The sequence below is a fragment of the Ambystoma mexicanum genome, chromosome 4p (assembly GCF_040938575.1).
Source record: "Ambystoma mexicanum isolate Mex_15411 chromosome 4p, UKY_AmexF1_1, whole genome shotgun sequence".
Classification (NCBI taxonomy): Eukaryota; Metazoa; Chordata; class Amphibia; order Caudata; family Ambystomatidae; genus Ambystoma; species Ambystoma mexicanum.
The window spans coordinates 285967596-285985608 of record NC_090927.1 but is presented as its reverse complement, the minus strand read 5'-3'; the positions used below and the strand labels follow the sequence as shown (position 1 = coordinate 285985608).

Genomic DNA, 18013 nt, shown 5'->3' with positions numbered 1-18013 from the left:
GCAAATATTGTCTTGAGGACGGAGCCTCAAGGCCCTTTTCTTTTGAACTGTATTGCTTGGAACATGGGGAAGGGAACCCCCGAGGATCATGTGCAACTACATTGCCTTGAACTTGAGAAAGGTAATTTTGAGACGTGTGGAACTTTCTTGAACTTGAGGAAGGGGAGCTGAAAAGGAAGCTAAGAGCTGGAATGAGCTCAGAACTTTACGTTGACCACCATTTCTTTTGTTATTGACATCCCTACAGATGGCTTACCTTTAGTTGCGAGGACAAGGATAGGTTTTGGACACCTACATACTTTTAATTTTAACTTTCTGACTCAGACTTTCCTTAGTTTCGTTCAGGTAGGGAAATCCTACCTTAGCATAGGGAAAGTTAGGCCTTCAACCATACTGAAATTTGATTTAATAAACCATTTGATTTTGAATCTGTTGTCTGTGTCTAGCATGATGCCTTCACACTACTAACATCAAGTTTTGTGTATGATATATATTTGTGGGCATTTACCTTCACAGGGTTTGAAATTAAGGGAATCTGGGAGCTATTTAGCTCCTGCTTGTAGTCTCGGAGAGCCAGATCAGCTTGACACCAACAGCTACCAGGAGCTACTTTTGGCTCCGAGGCCAACTGATGGCAAACAAACACACCAATGACAATCTAAAAATACACATTAGGAGAAATCTATATGACATTTAAAGGATAAGGGGTCATAAGAAATACACAGAATGATCGATTTCATCTGATGTGGGGAGTTAGAGTTGCAGACCGCTATGTACTAGTGCCTCGTTTCACAGTGACCGCTCCTGGTCACTGGTTGATGTTGGATACACAGGAGCTGCTTTTAGCTCCAGCTTATCCAATGTTCATTTCGATCCCTGCCTTTGTGTCATTTTCTCTCAGAATTCTAACCAAAGTCTAGAGAATCAGGTTTTAAAGTGGTGGTTAAGAATAGACCGCCCTGGTTGGCCTCCTTTGGGGAGCTATTTCGACTGATAAATGTCCACTTGTGAAGACCCACAATACAGCCTTTAAACAGATGGCTTGAACCTCCTCATTTAGCACCAAACACCGTTTTCTCAGTGTGGCCCTCAGAACTTCATTCTATGTGGTCAAATGCTTTTTTAGCATCCAGGCTAAGAAGTGAAGCAGGAGTCTTTCCTGGTTCTCTCTAGGCTTGACTATTGCAACAGCCGCTTTCTCAATCTACCTAACTCTGCCCTCCGCCATCTGCAACTCATTCAAAACAGGACTGCAAGACTTATCCTTGGCCTCAAGCCCAGGGACCGCATCTCTCCGGCTCTGAAATCCCTCCACTGGCTCACAGTGGCTGCAAGGATCAAGTTCAAGACCCTCGGCATCGTCCACAAAGCCCTCTGGGGCTGGGGCCCGTACTATCTCCAACGCTCTCTTCCCAAGTACCTTCCTTCCAGAGCCCTCCACTCATTTACTTCCAATTCTCTGCTGGCGAGACACTTCTCCAAGTAGAGACTGGGTGGTAGATTTCTTTCCTCTGCAGGTGCCTCCCTGTGGAATGGATTTCCTGCCACTCTTCACCATGAGCCGACCTCCTTAAGTTCCAGAAGCTCCTCAAGAGCTTAGTTGTCTCCACTTCCTTCTCTCTACCTATCCGCTGCCAACCTTTCCCCAACTCCTTTACCTCTCGACCTTCACTTTGCTATGCTTCCCTTCCTCATGCTCAGTTACGTGGCTGGCTGCTGGTGCACCTCTGAGTCATATAGGACACCTGCCCCCCCCGCCCCTCCGCAAAGTTCCTAGTACTTGCCTTTGAGCCCCCCTGCATTGCCACTTGGCCTCCCTTGCTCTTCTGGAGCATACTCCCCTTGGAGGCCCTGACCTCCTTGCACTTAACCCAGGGCACTGTTCCACTGGGTGGACTTCTCCCCCTTCTTCTGCCCTGCACTTCTCGTCTGTGCAGTTACAAAATCTAAATGATACTAGGCCTAGTAAGATCATTTGTCTTGGTCTCCCCCGTTTTCCCCTCCCTGCCTGGTTGCGCCTTGAAACACTTGTGTATAGACGCATTATAAATAACCAATCAATCAATAAATCAATCAATGGCTAGCAATTCATTGGACCCGCACTTGTCTAGCACCATCTTGATAGTACATTCAATAGGTGAAACTAACTGGTTCCCGGACCATAGACCATATTATGGAGATTATTTTCCTATCAAAATTCAACAGGGGACATGGGTCAATGTGTGGATTTTTTCCCCAATCAATGTAACGGACGGAACACAAACAATATAAGGAACAATGTTACTTACCTGTAACTATTGGTCTCCAGCATGGGTCTGGCATGGATTCAGATACTCCTGAATATTCCGTCAGGCTGGGAATCCTCAGTAAAAGAAAAACAGTTTCACTTACAAACTTTATTTCTCCTCTAAACCAATCACTGTCTTCTGTGTCATACTGCCCCCAGCCAATGACAGTCCTCTCCCTAAACCCTTCCTCTGGCAGCCATATCCCGATTTGGTAAGCACATAAAGTGGCAGTAATAGCAAAAGCCGCAGAGGGGTAGGAGAACAAAAGTTAGTTAAGTAACTTGTTCCTTCTCCATCATGGGGTCTGGCATGGATTCACATGCTCATGAATAACGAATACATAACAGTACATCATTACACATTCACGGGAGGTGGCAAGGCTCAACAGAAGCAATTATTCTTACGTCTGGAACAGACTCGCCTCAAGCAAACAGGTTGCATAGCACGGCTTGGCCGACGGCCGACTCCTCTATGGAATCCCTGACGACGCAGAATTTCGTGAAAGTGTACATGGACCTCCATGTAGCAGCCCTGCAGATGTCCAGCAGGGGCACACCATTGTCGCAGCGATCGTTCTGGTGGAGTGGGCTCTCAAGACGGCTGGGCAGCGGTCGCTTCGCCCACCGATGACAGTGTGTGATGCAGCCAGAGAGCCACCTTGAGATGGTAGCCTTGGACAAGGCCTTCCCACGGGTCACAGACCAACATTCACACACAGTTGAGAAGTCTTCTGAAAACTCTTTGTGCATGTCACATAGAACTTCAGGGTACGAGAAACGTCCAACGAGTGAAAGGCCCATCCAGCCGGTGACAAAGGCTTCGGGAAAAACACAGGTAACACCAAAGTCTTGTTGAGGTGGAATTCCGATGGAACCTTCGGCATGAAAGAGGGGTGCGTCCGCAGCACCACTCTAGACTTGTGGAAAGTCAGATATGGCAGTTTGCAGGGTAGGGCATACATCACAGCAACCCTCCTAGCACAGGTGATGGCCACAAGGAAAGCCGTTTTCCACAAGAGGAACGAGAGGGGCCTCATGCATAGGCTGGAAGGGCCCTCGCCCCCCATGAGCCTCGTTAGGACCATGTGGAGTTCCCATGCTAGGGCAGGAGCCTTGACTGGCGGGAAAGACCGAAACAGTCCTTTGAGGAACTCCTTGATGAGACGGTGAGACCAAAGACAAGATTGTCCAGGAGACTTGGTGAAGCGGGAGATAGCCAACAGATGCACCTTGATAGAGGTGTGCGCTATCCCGGCTTTGGCCAAGGATAAAAAGTACGGAAGAATCTGCGGGCCGTGACACTCAGAGGTGATCCTCACGACCGGCACCACGTAGCAAAACGCTTCCACTTATGACCAGAGCACTTCAAAGTCGATGATGCTCTGGCCTGGACAAGGACCTCCCTACAGTCTGCTGGCAACTCGTATCCTCCAAACTCTAGGACCCCAGGAGCCAAGCCCTCAGGTTCAGCGATCCAGGATCGTGATGCAGGATTGCGCCTCCTTCTCTGATGAGAAGATCGGGACTACTGGCAGTTTGACCAGAGGCGACGCTGACGGGCTGAGGGGGTCCGGGTCCCAAATCTGCCTATGTCACACCGGGGCGATGAGCATCATCCTGCATCGGCACTGAGTGTGTTGATGAGTCGTAGCAGGAGAGGCAACAGCGGGAAAGCGTACAGAAACAGGCCTTCCCACAGGAAGGAGAACGTGTCCGCCATGCTCCTCGGTTGATGTAATCTGCTGGCAAACATCTGGTATTTGGAGTAGCCGCCGTCGCAAGCAGATTGATCTGGGGCTTGCCCCATTTGATGAAGATGTTGTCCACCTGGTCCTGCCGAAGTTCCCACTCGTGGCAGGAGCGCAACTCCCTGCTGAGGGAGTCGGCGATGGTGTTCTGAACTCCCGCCAGCTGAAAGAGGACGAGGAACAACTCTTGTACGACGGCCCAGTGCCACAATTCCTGCGCCTCTTTGGAGAGTGCTGAGGATCGGGTGCCCGCCTGCTTCCTGATGTGGAACATCTTGGTGGTGTTGTCATTGTAGATCCTCACCACCTTACCCTTCAGAGACGGAAGGAATGACTTGAGGGCCCAGAACACTGCCCGCAGCTCCAGAATATTGATGTGAAGATCCTTCTCCCCGTCAGCCACAGGCCTCTGGCATGTAGACGTCCGGTGTGGGCTCCCCAGCCTTCCAGGGAAGCATCCATGGTGACCATTACCTGGTATGGGGGTGGGGCTTTGAACCCTGTACCCCGGGCGATGAAGTGAACGCCCCACCACCTAATCGCCCGACGGAACTCCTCGTCAAGCGGGATCTTGTCCGAGAAGCTTCCAGACACCTGTATCCAGCAAGCATCCAGGAACTTCTGAAGAGGTTGCATCCGTAACCTGCACAGCTGGATAAGGTTGATGTAAGACTTGAGTTACTTGTTGAGATGTCGCAGATCTAGAATGGGCCGCCAGCCTCTGCTTTTCTTTTTGAATAAAAAGTATCTGGAATAAACTCTGGAGCCCCAGAGTCATTGTGGAACCAGCTCTCTCGCCCCTGTGTGTAGCATGGCCCGTACCTCCTGCAAGAGTTAGGTTATGTGCTGCTCCTGCCGGGCCACCAGAGGGATCTGCGGACACTTGTGCTGAAACTCCCGGATATGTCCATGGGCGAGAGCGTCCAGCCCCAACTGTCAGTGGTGATCTTCTTCCACTCGCTGATGAATCCAGTCAGCCGGCCTCCCACCGGGGTGCACGGTTGGGGCCCGACGTCCTGGCCGATTCAGGCCAACTTCAGCACCGGCGTCCTGCCTAGAGGGCGACAGCATCGCTGACCACCTCCACCGTAGACCTGGTAACGGCCTCTATTGGCCTCCTGGGTCACGGACCTAGAAGGCTGGCGGTACGAGGAGAAAGATTTCGCCAATCTGCTCGACTTCCCTCTGGAGGAGCAAAATTATGAGCAGTGTTGCTGGAGCGTGCCAGGGAACGTGCCGTCTTTGTATCTGCCTTAATGACCTGTAGGGACTCCTTGACAACCTTCCCCAAATATCTCTGTCTACGGCATGTCCAGTACCCTCGCCTGGACCTCGTGGGGGAAATTTGTGGCCTTCAGCCAGCTTCGACAACAAAGGCAGACATTGTTCCCCATCTGCCTGAACCCTGTGTCAGCGATGTCCAGCACTCCTGTGATGGCATGGTCCAAAGCCACCACTCCCTCCTGGAAGAGGGCGATCGCCTCCATCCTCTTGCCGTCAAGGAGGAACTCCAGAATCGGGCCCAGCTTGTACCACAGCTCCCTGTCTTACCTGACCAGAATCGCCAGTGAGTTGGCGGCCTTGATGGTGGACGCCGCATTGTAGATAACCTTCCTTCCCATGGCGTTCAACTTCCCCTTGCTGTCCGGAGGAACTGGGGGCAGCGAGGAAGGGTTTGCCGACCATTTGCTCGCGCCTGCCGAAACCACAGAGTCCAGTGATGGTTGCGACCTTAGGCACTTGGGTGTGGACACCAGCATCCGGTATTTATTCTCCAGCCTATCCCGTTTGCCGCATCCATGCAAGGGTTCTTCAAGAGCGTCATGCCCTCCGCCCACAAGTCGTTCAGAAGGGTTACAGCCATGATGGTCTTGCTTTTCGCCTCGCGCCTCTGGTACAGGAAACCCTCTCTCTTGGTCTCTTCGGGGAATAAACTGCAAAAGTTTGGAGGCCTTGGCGACATTGGAATGGAACGACCCCACCTCATCCGGTGTGGACGCCCTCAGCTGCGGAGACCCGCCTGCTGTGAAGATATATAATCATCGCCAGTCATCACCATGGGCGTATTCGACCCCGGGTCAACCGTGAGGGAGGGCAACTGGCGCCGATGTGGAGGCTGAAACGGGGGCCTCGGAGGATGCTTCCTCTTCTTTGCCAGAGGCTGATTGGGGTCTGAGGGCCGTAGGAACTGAGGTGTGTAGTATCCTCTTCTGGATCTCTGACACAAAGTGTGTAGGAACGATAGGATGTCCAAAGGCATATCACTCGGCTGAGCCTGCGTGATCGGAGAACTAGACCCTGCGCCGTCGTCCTCTTCCACGTCCTCGTTGACTGTGTAAGGACTCCAGGTCCTCGTTGTCCGTAGACAAATCTTCAATGGCCTGAGACACGGCCTGGGGTTGGACCGGGGCCTTCTTGACCCCCCCCCCCACTTCGTCCATCATGAGGGGTCGGAGTCGGGCTCAGAGACAGCATCCTCTTCTTCGGCGTGCCAGCAGACTTCGCCAAAGTCACTGCAGCGGTTTCTCGCCTCAGAAGCAGGGACACCTTCAGCGACGTGGGGGCTACCCTTACGGGGTCAGCCACTTGTGTGCCTTTGTGAGAGCAGCCGCCACCAGCTCTATTGTCTACAAAGTCCTGTCTTGAGCCGACTGGGCTGTCCTGGGCAGTTCGCCAGTCTTCTCCTCCGTCCCTGGCTTCTCAGACCTCTCCCACAGCTTAGCCGGGTTGGGCGACTTCCTCTTGGAGGAGGAGCTCTATCGTTTGCTGGCAATGGTGGCAGAATGTGATATCCAACGCACCCTGCCCATCGCAGGACCCGCTTGGGCGGCGTTTCCAGTGGAACTGGACTTGCAGTGCTTGGCCTGGTCTTCGGCCCATGCGGGGGAGTTGCCCTCAAAGGACTTAAAAGCCTACTTGTCAGACCGACGGTCCTGGGTGAGGCATGACCCTGCTCGGAGCACAGGACAGAGGCCTTGGCGTTTAGCCACACCGTCAGTCTACTGTGTCGATCCTGCATGGTCTTCTTGGAGAAGCCGAGGCAGATCTCACATTCTCATTCCTTGTGGTCCAGATGAAGACAGAGGCATTGGAGGTGCTTGTCCTCCACAAACATGTTCTGTAGCCTGCACTTGGTGCAGGGCCTGAAGAGGGATCTTCCTTCCTTCTCCTCCTCCGTCATGGCCGGAGGTGCGGAATAGACCATATGGCCTTCTGGAAAATTTGAAGAAACTTTGACGATCCTTGCCCTTAAATTGCGCTGAAATTCACTGACAAACGGATCCCAGCTGTTGGCAGATGGAGAGAAGAGCACACAGGCTCTTTTGGAACAAAAATAGAAACTTTTCCCGACCAAAAACATGCAGTAAAACTCTGAAAATGTCTGCCAGAGGAGTGGCTTAGGGAGAGGACTGTCACTGGCTGGGGGCAGTATGACCCAGACGACGGTGATTGGTTTAGAGGAGAAATACAGTTTGTAAGTGTACGTCAAACTGTTTTATTTTACTGAGGATTCCCGGCCTGACAGGGAATATTCATGATAATGTGAATCCATGCCATATCCCATGCTGAAACCATTTTTCGGCAAAGCATATTTCAATCTGCCAGTGCACAACAAAATATGTCAACATTGCTGTTTAAAACATTTTTATCGTGCTGCAGCCAAATGAAAGTAACACGTGAAAGCGCAACAAAAGGCAGGAGAGCGCAAGGAAGCAAAAGGTATGAGATTGAAAGCATGAGTTAGCCAAGGGAAGAGAAACTCAGCAAGCAATCAAAAAAACAAGCAAAGGGGATCAGAGACAAGACAAGAAAATGGGATGTGAGGGTGAGCAAAGGGAACAGTGCAAGTAAATAAAGGGAACACAAATGAAGACTATGCAAAAGCATGAACAGGAAGAAAAGGAGAGCATCCTATCAGAAGAGAGCAAAGTGGATGAGCGCATGAGAGGGAAAAGGACAGAAGCATACAAGAGCACACTGTGGCGGGTCAGAAGGACAGACTGAATTTCGGTGTTAAGTGTTTTATTGTGTGAATTCAATGAAATAAACTCTTAACTTTGCCTGATTTATGGGTTTTCCTTGCCTTACCCAAACTAACTAGGTTGCTCGTGGAAAATCCATCTTCTGTCCAAATCTAACCTACTCGGTCTCTGACACTATAAAAAAAAAACTAAAAGACACAGATGAATGACTCCCTTCTCCCGTGGCTGCTTCTGAGCATATTCATTTTAGCAATGTATTCATAGATAGTTCTTGGCAACCACTTGCACCAGTTCGAAGAGTTCAGAAATCTGGTTCTTCTGCTTTTCTGCTGTGTCCTCGACACCTTGCTTTCCCCCTTCTGAGTTTTGTTTTCTATCTTGATTCATCACCTTTGATATTTTTCCTTGGCACAAAGCCCTCTCTTTCCCCTGCCTGGCCCAGTTAGCACTCACAATTATTCTTACTGTCTTCTGTTTCTGCGATTTTACTGGGTATGGTAAGAAAATCGCAGTGTGGCTTTTCCCTTGTTTGCGCCTCTTTAGGTTTACTGAGACAAGTTGGACTGCTCCTGTAATGATGCTGGCTTGGTTTCTTGTATTCACTTACTGGGACAAGTATGAATGTTCAAGTAACAATTCTCACATAAATTCCACTCGAGTCTTACTGGGATGAGTAAGATGCATGCACTTGTTCTGTTTGTTTACCCTCCCAGGTCTCCCGCTTTCCCAGTTAACTCTGTTCACTGTGGTCACCGGGCTAGTCTGCAGGACAGGAAACTCTTCTCGGGTCGTCAAGTTGGCACAAGTTGTCCACACTTCTTCTCTCGTTCGGCATCGCCTTCATAAACTGGGAGGCTTGGTGGTCTCAGCGCTGCTGCTGCAATGAACAGTCCACTGCCTCACGCCACAGCACACTGTTGGATATCTTCTTTGGAGTTCCGTTCCACCAGTGCCTCAAGCTTCCGTTTTCACTCACGTCTCCTTCACATGCCTGACACACTCTGTGTCCCGGAATCTCTCAGCTATCGCAACACAGCTTACTTGAAATTCCTGGGCTTCACATTTGGACAGGACTCCTCCCATCTCATCTGTTTTTTTGACAGCAAAGCCTCATAGACCGTTCTCCATTTTGCCCGAGTGCTCTGTTCACTCGGACACTCTCTTCTCAGTAGAATACATATACTTTTCCTTATTATCAAACAAGGTTTCTATACCACAACAAATAGTGGTTTGTTCTTCTGGTCTTTATGTGGTAGCTGTAAATGGTTGGTTGTGAGTGACTTAGATTGCCTCTTTGAACCGGGAGTCCTTGTCCCCAAAGGGGGAGGGGGAGGGGGGGAATCTCTCCCATTGAGGTCCCAGTTGCCTCTACCCCTAGGGAGGATATTGCGTAGCAGACTCGCCTCCCTAGCCTCACAACGAAAGGCCCTCCCAGCCCCCTGGAAAAAAGTGAAGCGAAATATAAAGCACGAAGGGGGTCAGAGCAAGTACTGGGGTAAAGACATGGGGTGACTTAATTGACAAAAATCAGCAAATGGCAATGGTGGCTAATGGTTCTAAGGGTGTTGTCATTGCGTTAAATTCTTGGTATGCCCGATCACCAAGTTGGTATGGAAGAGATTTAGATACATTTTTCTATGTAGACCTTTGCACATTTATGTTATACATTAATCGTATGCTTCAATTTTCGCAATATACGCACGTGTCTCCTAGCGGAGTTATGTTGGCACAAATTCAATATACACCAAAAAAATGTTTTTGTTTTATGCGTGAACATTGTGATATTTGAATTAAATCAAGTTACATACTATTCACTAAACAGTGCAGTAGCAAAATATTGTGAAAATTGAAGCATACGATTAAAGTACAAGATAAATGCACAAAGGTCTACATAGAAAAACCTTATCTGAATCTTAATTAACCGGCCAACAGGTGGATGTCGGACTCTATATAGATTTGCAGCCACTGACCGCCCCGTAGCATGGATGATTCAGATAGCAAATAAAAGACTACAAAGGACAAAAGCGAGACAAAAAAAAAAACAAACACACTGACTAGTATTATTCACCGAACCCAAACTAATTGCATGGAAGAGAGATTGCAGGGCTGAAAATTTGATAAAGAGGTGAGTGATGCTTAGCTTCTTGCACTGTTGGGCCAGATCCTTAGCTGCCAAAGATACTAGGGTTAAAGGGTGGGGTATCCTTTTCTTATTCTTGCCAGCCCCTAGGGGATGGTAATGTGGTAAATGTGTATTTTGTGTTTGTTTGGGGCTTCCTTTCACAATGTGGATTTGGGTCATTAGGTCATTATGTTACACTCTACTGTGTTATTTAGTGTAGCATGAGGCCCAGTTGTGTCCATTCTTCTTTTCACCCTTCATGTCCAAACCCCTATTCATCTTGCTTTTTCCTACCCATCCCAAGTCAGTCTTGTTTTCAGTGAAATGGTCAAGAAGGCTTCAGTTCAACAAGACCACAGCTTTCCCTTACCAAAAGCTCACCAATTAAATCTGCCATACATGGCTAAAGAAAAAAGATGAAGCAGCCATTTTGGAATCGCCACCACAAACAATGGTTTCCAATGTTGAGCATTAATTACCAAAATAATCTGCCTATGAAAAATAGGGAAGCTGAAACACAGCAAAACATGTGACAAATTGCAGGTATTCGTCCCTTCTCCCCAAGTGGGAGCGCCTCACCATTTGAGGCTAGGGAGGTGAGCCACTCTGTAAGACCCTCCCAGTTATCTGGGCAAGTGGGCCCTCACTGGGAGAGACTCCCCCTTGGGTGACAAGGACTCCCGTTCCTGTAAGGAACACGCCCGCAATACCTAACAAAATCAGTTTATGGTTACAACTCAAATGTGTCCTCAGCATAAAAAAAATCGAATATCAATAAATGTAAAGGAATTAGAAAAAGGGTAATGACAGACAACCAATGTATACAACCAGCATATTTAAGAACAAAGAAACTTAAGGCTACTGCGTAACCACGATACAGTAAGTCAGAAAAATGTGTCCATTTGCAAAGAATGACAATTCAACAATTGAAATAAATGGTCAAGGGCCCTCCAAGACAGCAAGCCAAACCTTAAATCCTGAACAGTTCTCACATAATCACATTCCTGCTTGAAGCCTGCAACACAGCAGGAGAGAAAAGAGGATGGTGGGCTAGGTCCTGGTAGAGCTCCAGTGTATGCAAAGAAGACCTGGAGAGTCCAGGAAGAAGGACTGAAGGCCGAGAAGCAGATTGGAACTTTTGACACAGAAACTATTGTCATCAGCAAGGACAAGAAGAGTAATACATCAGATGGCCAGGGAGCCAACACTGCTGTGGGTGCACGATTTAGGGGCGAATGAGGAAGAAGTTTGGACCTGTGAGAAACCAAAGGATGTCTCACTTACTAGTCCCCGGGGATCACTCTCTCTCAAGTGGTCAGGGTACGGCCATCACCTTTGGATCCAGGCCCTGGTGGTGGACAAGTGGAAGAGGATCAGCTGGGTGAGGGCTCTTCGGGGGGTGAGGCAACCGATGCTGAGACGCAGTATCCCCCCCCCTGTTTTCCGTACCCATGCCCCATCCTATTTTATAGGATCCTCCAACGTCCCAACTCCCCCCACCTTGCTAAACAAACACTAGGCCAAGGTAGAGGGTGTCTTAGTAAAGAGGCTAATCCTAACATATCTCATTGGACATGTACCACTAATCCGGTCAGGCAAAGTCAAGCACTTGACTTTAATCAAATACATCTGATACCCATTAGCTCGCTCCACGCGGATAAAAGGTGGAGCAGAGACACACTCTGAGCAAGGTGGAACACGAGACTGAGCAGATCTTCCGGGGAAAAGGCAAACCCACTGGAACAGAACAACCGACAAAGGGACAAGAGCAAAGAATAGGGAAACCCAGTAGATCACTGCAGGAGGTTGTTGCCTCCGAAGAGCCATGAAGGATACGCGGAGAAGGCTAATTCTCAGACAATAAGACTACATTGTGTTTTAAAGACGCCAGCGACCCTGCCGTGTGAAGGCCAGGGTTAGGGAGGGGAGGCCAAGCCTGGGGCATTAACCCTGACTCATGAATTAAAGGCCCAGAGACAAGAAAGAAATGCACACAGCCGGTGAGTTGGCGAACGACATGAAAGGCTGGTGTGTGTTAAGGAAAGACTGAAGTTGCAATAGTGTATCTCACAATTGAAGGCTGCGCGTGTGCTGATGAGGCGCGAAAGAAGGCAAACCTGTGGTGAACTTTAAATTACCGATAACTATGAAGCCAGTGATGCAGAGTAGCGGGGTGGTCTGGCAACAGGAAAAAGCCCACTCCAAAGTCTCTGCGAAATATGTGATATCTTGGTATAAAGCAACTAAGTGAACAAACTCTGAAATATGCAACGCAATGGTCAAAAATAACCCTGGCGAAAGGGGAAGTTAAGGTGATTACTTTAAGAGAAAGATTTCTATGAAGGTACTGAACTACCAAGACCAAAAAACACTGGTGCAAATAACACAAGAACGTGAGCGGAAGAGAAAGTCGAAGTGGTCCTGCCAAGGTCTATAGTGTGGGATGTTTTTATCCACGCATCCAAGCCCTACCTCAAAACTGTGCAGTACTGACATGGAAAACATCATGATGGCCAGAGCTTCCCAGAAAATGCACAGGGAAATGCATGAAGAATAGGCTGCCATTCATTTTTGCCGATGTTATGGGCACAGAAGGACACTGCCTAAAACCACCATTGGACTACCCACACAGTAGTCTGAAACCATTGGGAGTGGCAATGCTGATTGCCAAAAGCAAACCCATAACTGTTGGGAATTCATTTTCTTAAATCCCAAAAAGGGATGCAGTACCAGTACTCACCACTATCCAAAAGCCGGCGTTTTAAAACAACACCAGATTTTACTTCTTGTATAAAACTGAATAAATGAACCCAAAGCAGGCCAAAGAAAGACTTACTGAGAGGTGGATCCAATGTAAAGTTATATTCTGAAGTGACTTGAAGGTTTATAACAAGACTGGCTGAGCTGTGGATTTCAGCAGTTTAAGTAAATTTGGAATGAAAGACACTAAAAAGCTAAATGTTTAAATTGACTGAGTGACCTACTTTTGAGTGTCACATAGGTTTCAATTGTTTAAATGTCATAGTTTTAAACTTAGAATCAGCATTCTAGCTGCATATGTAAAAATGTTTAGTTGTATTTGAATGCAGAAAACTGGGGAACAGAAATGACATGTAGCTAAAAACTGGCTTAAAGAGATTCCAATTTTGCCTGGCAACTACCCCCCATCAGGAGTGAAACTTGAGTCACAGCTGTGTTCCCAGGCCTATCTGCCTTTTGCTGGCCACACTAAGGATATGCCATATCTCTGATAATTGAATTAAGGGGAGCACCCACAGAATACAGGAGCTCTGAACAAAGCCCTGTCCTGACTCAGGCAAATGTTTTATTGGCGGGAGTCGTAAATGGAGCTTCCTCCTGGAAGGACAGGGGAGGGGCACTGCCTGTGAGAGCAAGCTGGCTTGGCAGAACTGGAAAAACCAGAAATTCAACTTTGTGCTGGGGGGAAACCACACCCCTTTGGGGCCAGAACATAACTCTAAAAAGATGAATAACTCATAGTAGGGACTTGTGAAAATTATTTAAATGACACCATAATTCTTGTGATTTTTCTGCCCACATTTTAAGACGTGTTAGGACCCGGTGGTATGTTCAGGGGGGTTTTAGCGGAAAAGAGGATATTACTCAAAATGTGTACATGTGAAAAATCTGACACTTCATCAACTAATGTCCATACTCCTTGCGCACATGTGTGTAAATTTGGGGTAATGTCCGGTATTGCAAACCAGTTAAAAAGTGCAAAATATTGCCATTTCTGAATGCAAGCTCTCAGGAAGAGCAGATTTGGACAGGGTATACCTCCTGTGATATGTGATGGGTGCGTGTAATTTTAAAACAATATGTACCTCTGCAAATATGTATTTGGTTCAAATCTAGATTTGTGTGCAAGTTGACAGGAGGAGTGGACTTTCTGCAGGCTGTAAAATGACATCACTCTGACACAATTTAGCTCCCCCAATCAGGGGAGAAATGAAAGCTTGGCCAATGATAAGTGGAGAGGGGTAGGGTCTAGTGATGCTGCACACACACCCATTTTAAAAACACATAAAAGCAGACAGACAGGACAGATAGGGACCTTCAATTCCATTTGCTGCAACGCGCTCTGCCGGACCATACCACATCCAGAGATCCAGACTTTAAATCCATCAATCTCCAGAATCCAGAGAGAGAGCAGACCCAGACCAGACCGCTGTTAGCAGAACCAGAGAGAGCTGACCCAGATCACTGAAGTGCAGAGACCAAACCGGAGTCCAGTCCAAAACCTGACCAGATCCGTGGCGAGGCATATTTCTAAATATATTGTGAGTACATAGTAGAACTGTGCAGAACCAATCTCTTAGTTAAAGTAATATAATTCAATCTATTTTAATCTAACCAGAACTGTCTCCTAGAAGTTGTACCATGTCATTTTGCAAAACTGTCACTTGTCTTTTTGAACTTTAAAATTTCAAATCTGAAAAACGACCTTCACAAAATCGCTCATATCTCCGCGACCGTTTGTTTTAGAGACTTGCAGTAACTTTCATCTGGAAGCTGAGATCCTAGGCTGTCCTAGGACCCCAAAACGATAGTGATAGTCCTTGTAGTTCCTCTGTAATCGCGCCTGGCGCACTCGCGAATTTTACCGCAATTTGCCAATTTCTCCACGTGTAAAAATCTGCTGCTGCTTGCCTTCCGTTGCAAAAATTTGTTTGCAACCTGACAACCATTATAGAGCATTGCTAAAGTGATCCTGAACTTATTCAAAGCATATACCACTCACCCTAAACCTCTAGAGGGAATTAAAAGCATTTTAGCATATTTTTCACTTCATTGCCAGCACATATAAAAGCATTTTGGGCCTGTGTTTCCAACTTCTGTAGTCTAAGCTTGCTGGGGTGAACTGAATCACATTTGATTGCATTTCTGAGAACTGTGTGCTTCCTTCCATTTCCTTGCATTGCATAAAGGGGGGGAGTGGATTGCCAGAGAAAAGTGATTACATTGTTTTGTTGAAATCATATTGAGTATTTTCTGTACTGCCTTTCATTCAACATTGCATCCATCTGAACTTAGATCAAGTATTCTCTACCACCTTATTCTTCTGTTCCTATTCACAAGTGTGCTAGTGCCAGACTATCCATTATTGATTACTGCTCAGATTAAGTGTGATATTCAATTATTAATTTATCATAAAGTGTGATATATATCTCTATTGTTTAAATTATCAAATAAACCTTTTAACTTGCAAAACAGAACTACTTCTTGGCTCAGTGGGGTCAGGAGGATTCCAAGAGAGGGGCGTTATATAGGGGTTGTCATCCAGAACGCATGAACTGGACATAAAGATATATCAATAAGGGTTTCCATTCAGTATCCCAGACTAGGCATTGACTTAGCTGTAGTGTTGAATTGAATCCTCTTACAATAGGGAAATCCTTGCACATTTGAAAGTCTTAGACATCACTGAAAGGTCTGAGTCTGACTGACGCAGACTGTAAGTGTGAAATAAGTTAGGGGAATGGAACCCGTAACAAATGTGAATAAAGCTTGGGGAAGGGAACCCCTGCAAGTGCTGTGATTGTGCGTTTCGAGCCCCAGGGGGAAACATACGTGAACTATTGGTGATTTGAGAGGTCCGAGCCTGACCGAGGGAGACCTACGTGAAGATTTATTCAACTGTGAAAGAACTTTTGAAAGCTGGAATAAGTGACTAATGTGGAAGGCCAAGTGGGCCTCGATCCACGTTTTGAACTACCTTTGTTTGGAGATCCTGAGCCAGAGTGTGTCATCCTGTTTACAGGGCCGTCTTACTCTGTGCTGTCCAATGTGGGGAGGAGATTGGACTCAGCCATCTTGATCCTTTATGTTGGAACACTGAATTTCCTTTGCGCACACACTCCCCTTTACACACTTTCTATATAAGAGATAGGGCAGGCATTAGGTTTTGTTAGTGTATGCCATTTTGATTTGACAAAGGCTGACTAGTACTGTATTTTCTTTATTATTTGATGGTAGAGACTACTCCCATCTTAGCTAAAGGGCAGAGTAGGAGTTTCCAAACCCAGAAAAGTTAAAGGTTTTGAAACTCCTAACTCTTGTGTCAATGTCATACTTCTGTATCCATGCCTCCCTTACAGATCGTTCAGACCTGTCAAAGCTAGCCCTAGTTGAGGTGTGTGCAAGAGAAGGGACCCAGAAATAGAAATGGAAAGGAAGCAAAACCAAGGATAAAGGTTCCCTCTCTCCCTAGTACAGGGTGGGAGACATCCAAAAAATGAACTGACATTTAAGCGAAGATGCATTTGAGTAAGTGATCATAAGTAGAACGTTGGCTGGATGCAAACCAAACCGAACATTACTAGAGCCATTGTGAATGTGACCAAGTGGAAACAATGTATACTGTAACTTGAAAGGAAAGTCCTAAAAGTCAACCGAGAAAGTGAATGCTGGGAGAAACATTGGATGCCGGAACTCAAAGGCAATTTATTTATTTGGCATTTATTTACAGCGCACAAAGCCCTCAGGCATCTAGGTGCTAGTTACATTAAAGTGCTTCATAGAAGAATACATAGTGGTAAAGCCTCTGCTCATGTTACAGGGAGCTACATCCGGTATGCATGTGCAAGAGAAGAGGGGGAGGAGATAAGGTGGTAGAGTGGAAGTGGGAGGGTGGGGGAGAAAGCAGGGACAGAAGTGCTACAGCAGTATTGGTAAAAACACATGCAACGTGTGCCCCTACAACGAGATTCAAATCTCCAGCATGAAAGGTTACAGCAGAGGCAGCGTGTGCCCACGAGATTCAAATGTACAACGTGATAGCTAACGGCAAAAGGCAGCGAGTGCGTACAGCAAGATTCAAATGTCCAGCATGCAAGGTAACAGCACAGGCAGCGTGTGCACACATTGGGGTCAATGAGAGTCACACTAGAGGCAGGGGGAGCAGCAAAGGAGACCAACGAAAGGGAACTGACCGTGGGATAATGTGGGCACTCCAGAAGCAAGTGTGTCCCGAAGGTGAGGAGATCTCCTTAGCTCCCCTGAGGACAAAGGTATAAGAGAGGTCCCCTGGACCCAACAAGGATAGTGGAAAGGGACTTGCCATGGCCTTCGATGCTGGCCTTAGGTGTCTGATCGGCTCCCGCCTCACGGTTGCTGGGATTGGTTGAAATTCACCAGTCCAGCCAATGGGAGGGGAGCAGGCTCTGCAGCCAGCAGTGCAATTACACTGCTAGAACAATGCTGCTGTCTTAGAAGGGCTGAGAAATAGCAGGACTAAAGCAGGATCATGGACTACAAGCAGCCAAGGAGTCTTAGCAATATGTTGATCTACAGGGCTGACACTCCCCAAACGCAGAATTTTCAAAAGCAAAAATAATCACTTTAGTATCTTTTTTTTTCTTCTCTCAAGCGCTGAGGTGCGCATCAGCACAATGCAATGCTTACTGGGCGTACGATGAACAGGTAGCAGGGTAAGATGCTGCCAGGCCGCTGGCAAGGGTCTCCTTCACCAAGAGCCATGAAACGCTATAATCTGACCTTTTAATTATATAGATATGCAGAGCTATAGTAACAAACATTATGTTTCTCGATGCACCTAGCTATAATCAAAATGCCAATGCATGACCACATTTCGGCTGTCAATACATTGTAATTGGCCATCCACTAACTGATCATTTGCAGGGTTGTCTTATAAAGATACCTATATGGAGGGCATTTGTTGCATCCCTCACGCAACTGCCTCTAAACCCGTACACTTAACATCTTGCTACAATTTCTTTTAAACCACTTTTTACAATACGGCATACTTTGGTTTTACAGACTAGGGCCTTGAGCCTTCCCTTTTCACATTTATATGGTACCACAAGCCCTCAAACTCAGAATACATTTAAAT

General features: G+C 47.2%; 1 protein-coding gene across 4 annotated transcripts in view; it reads right to left on the bottom strand.

Moving 5' to 3' along the window:
- CD2AP (CD2 associated protein) overlaps positions 1 to 18013 on the bottom strand; it is a 1227366-nt gene that overhangs the window by 462182 nt on the left and 747171 nt on the right. The gene's annotated exons all lie outside the window — the stretch shown is intronic.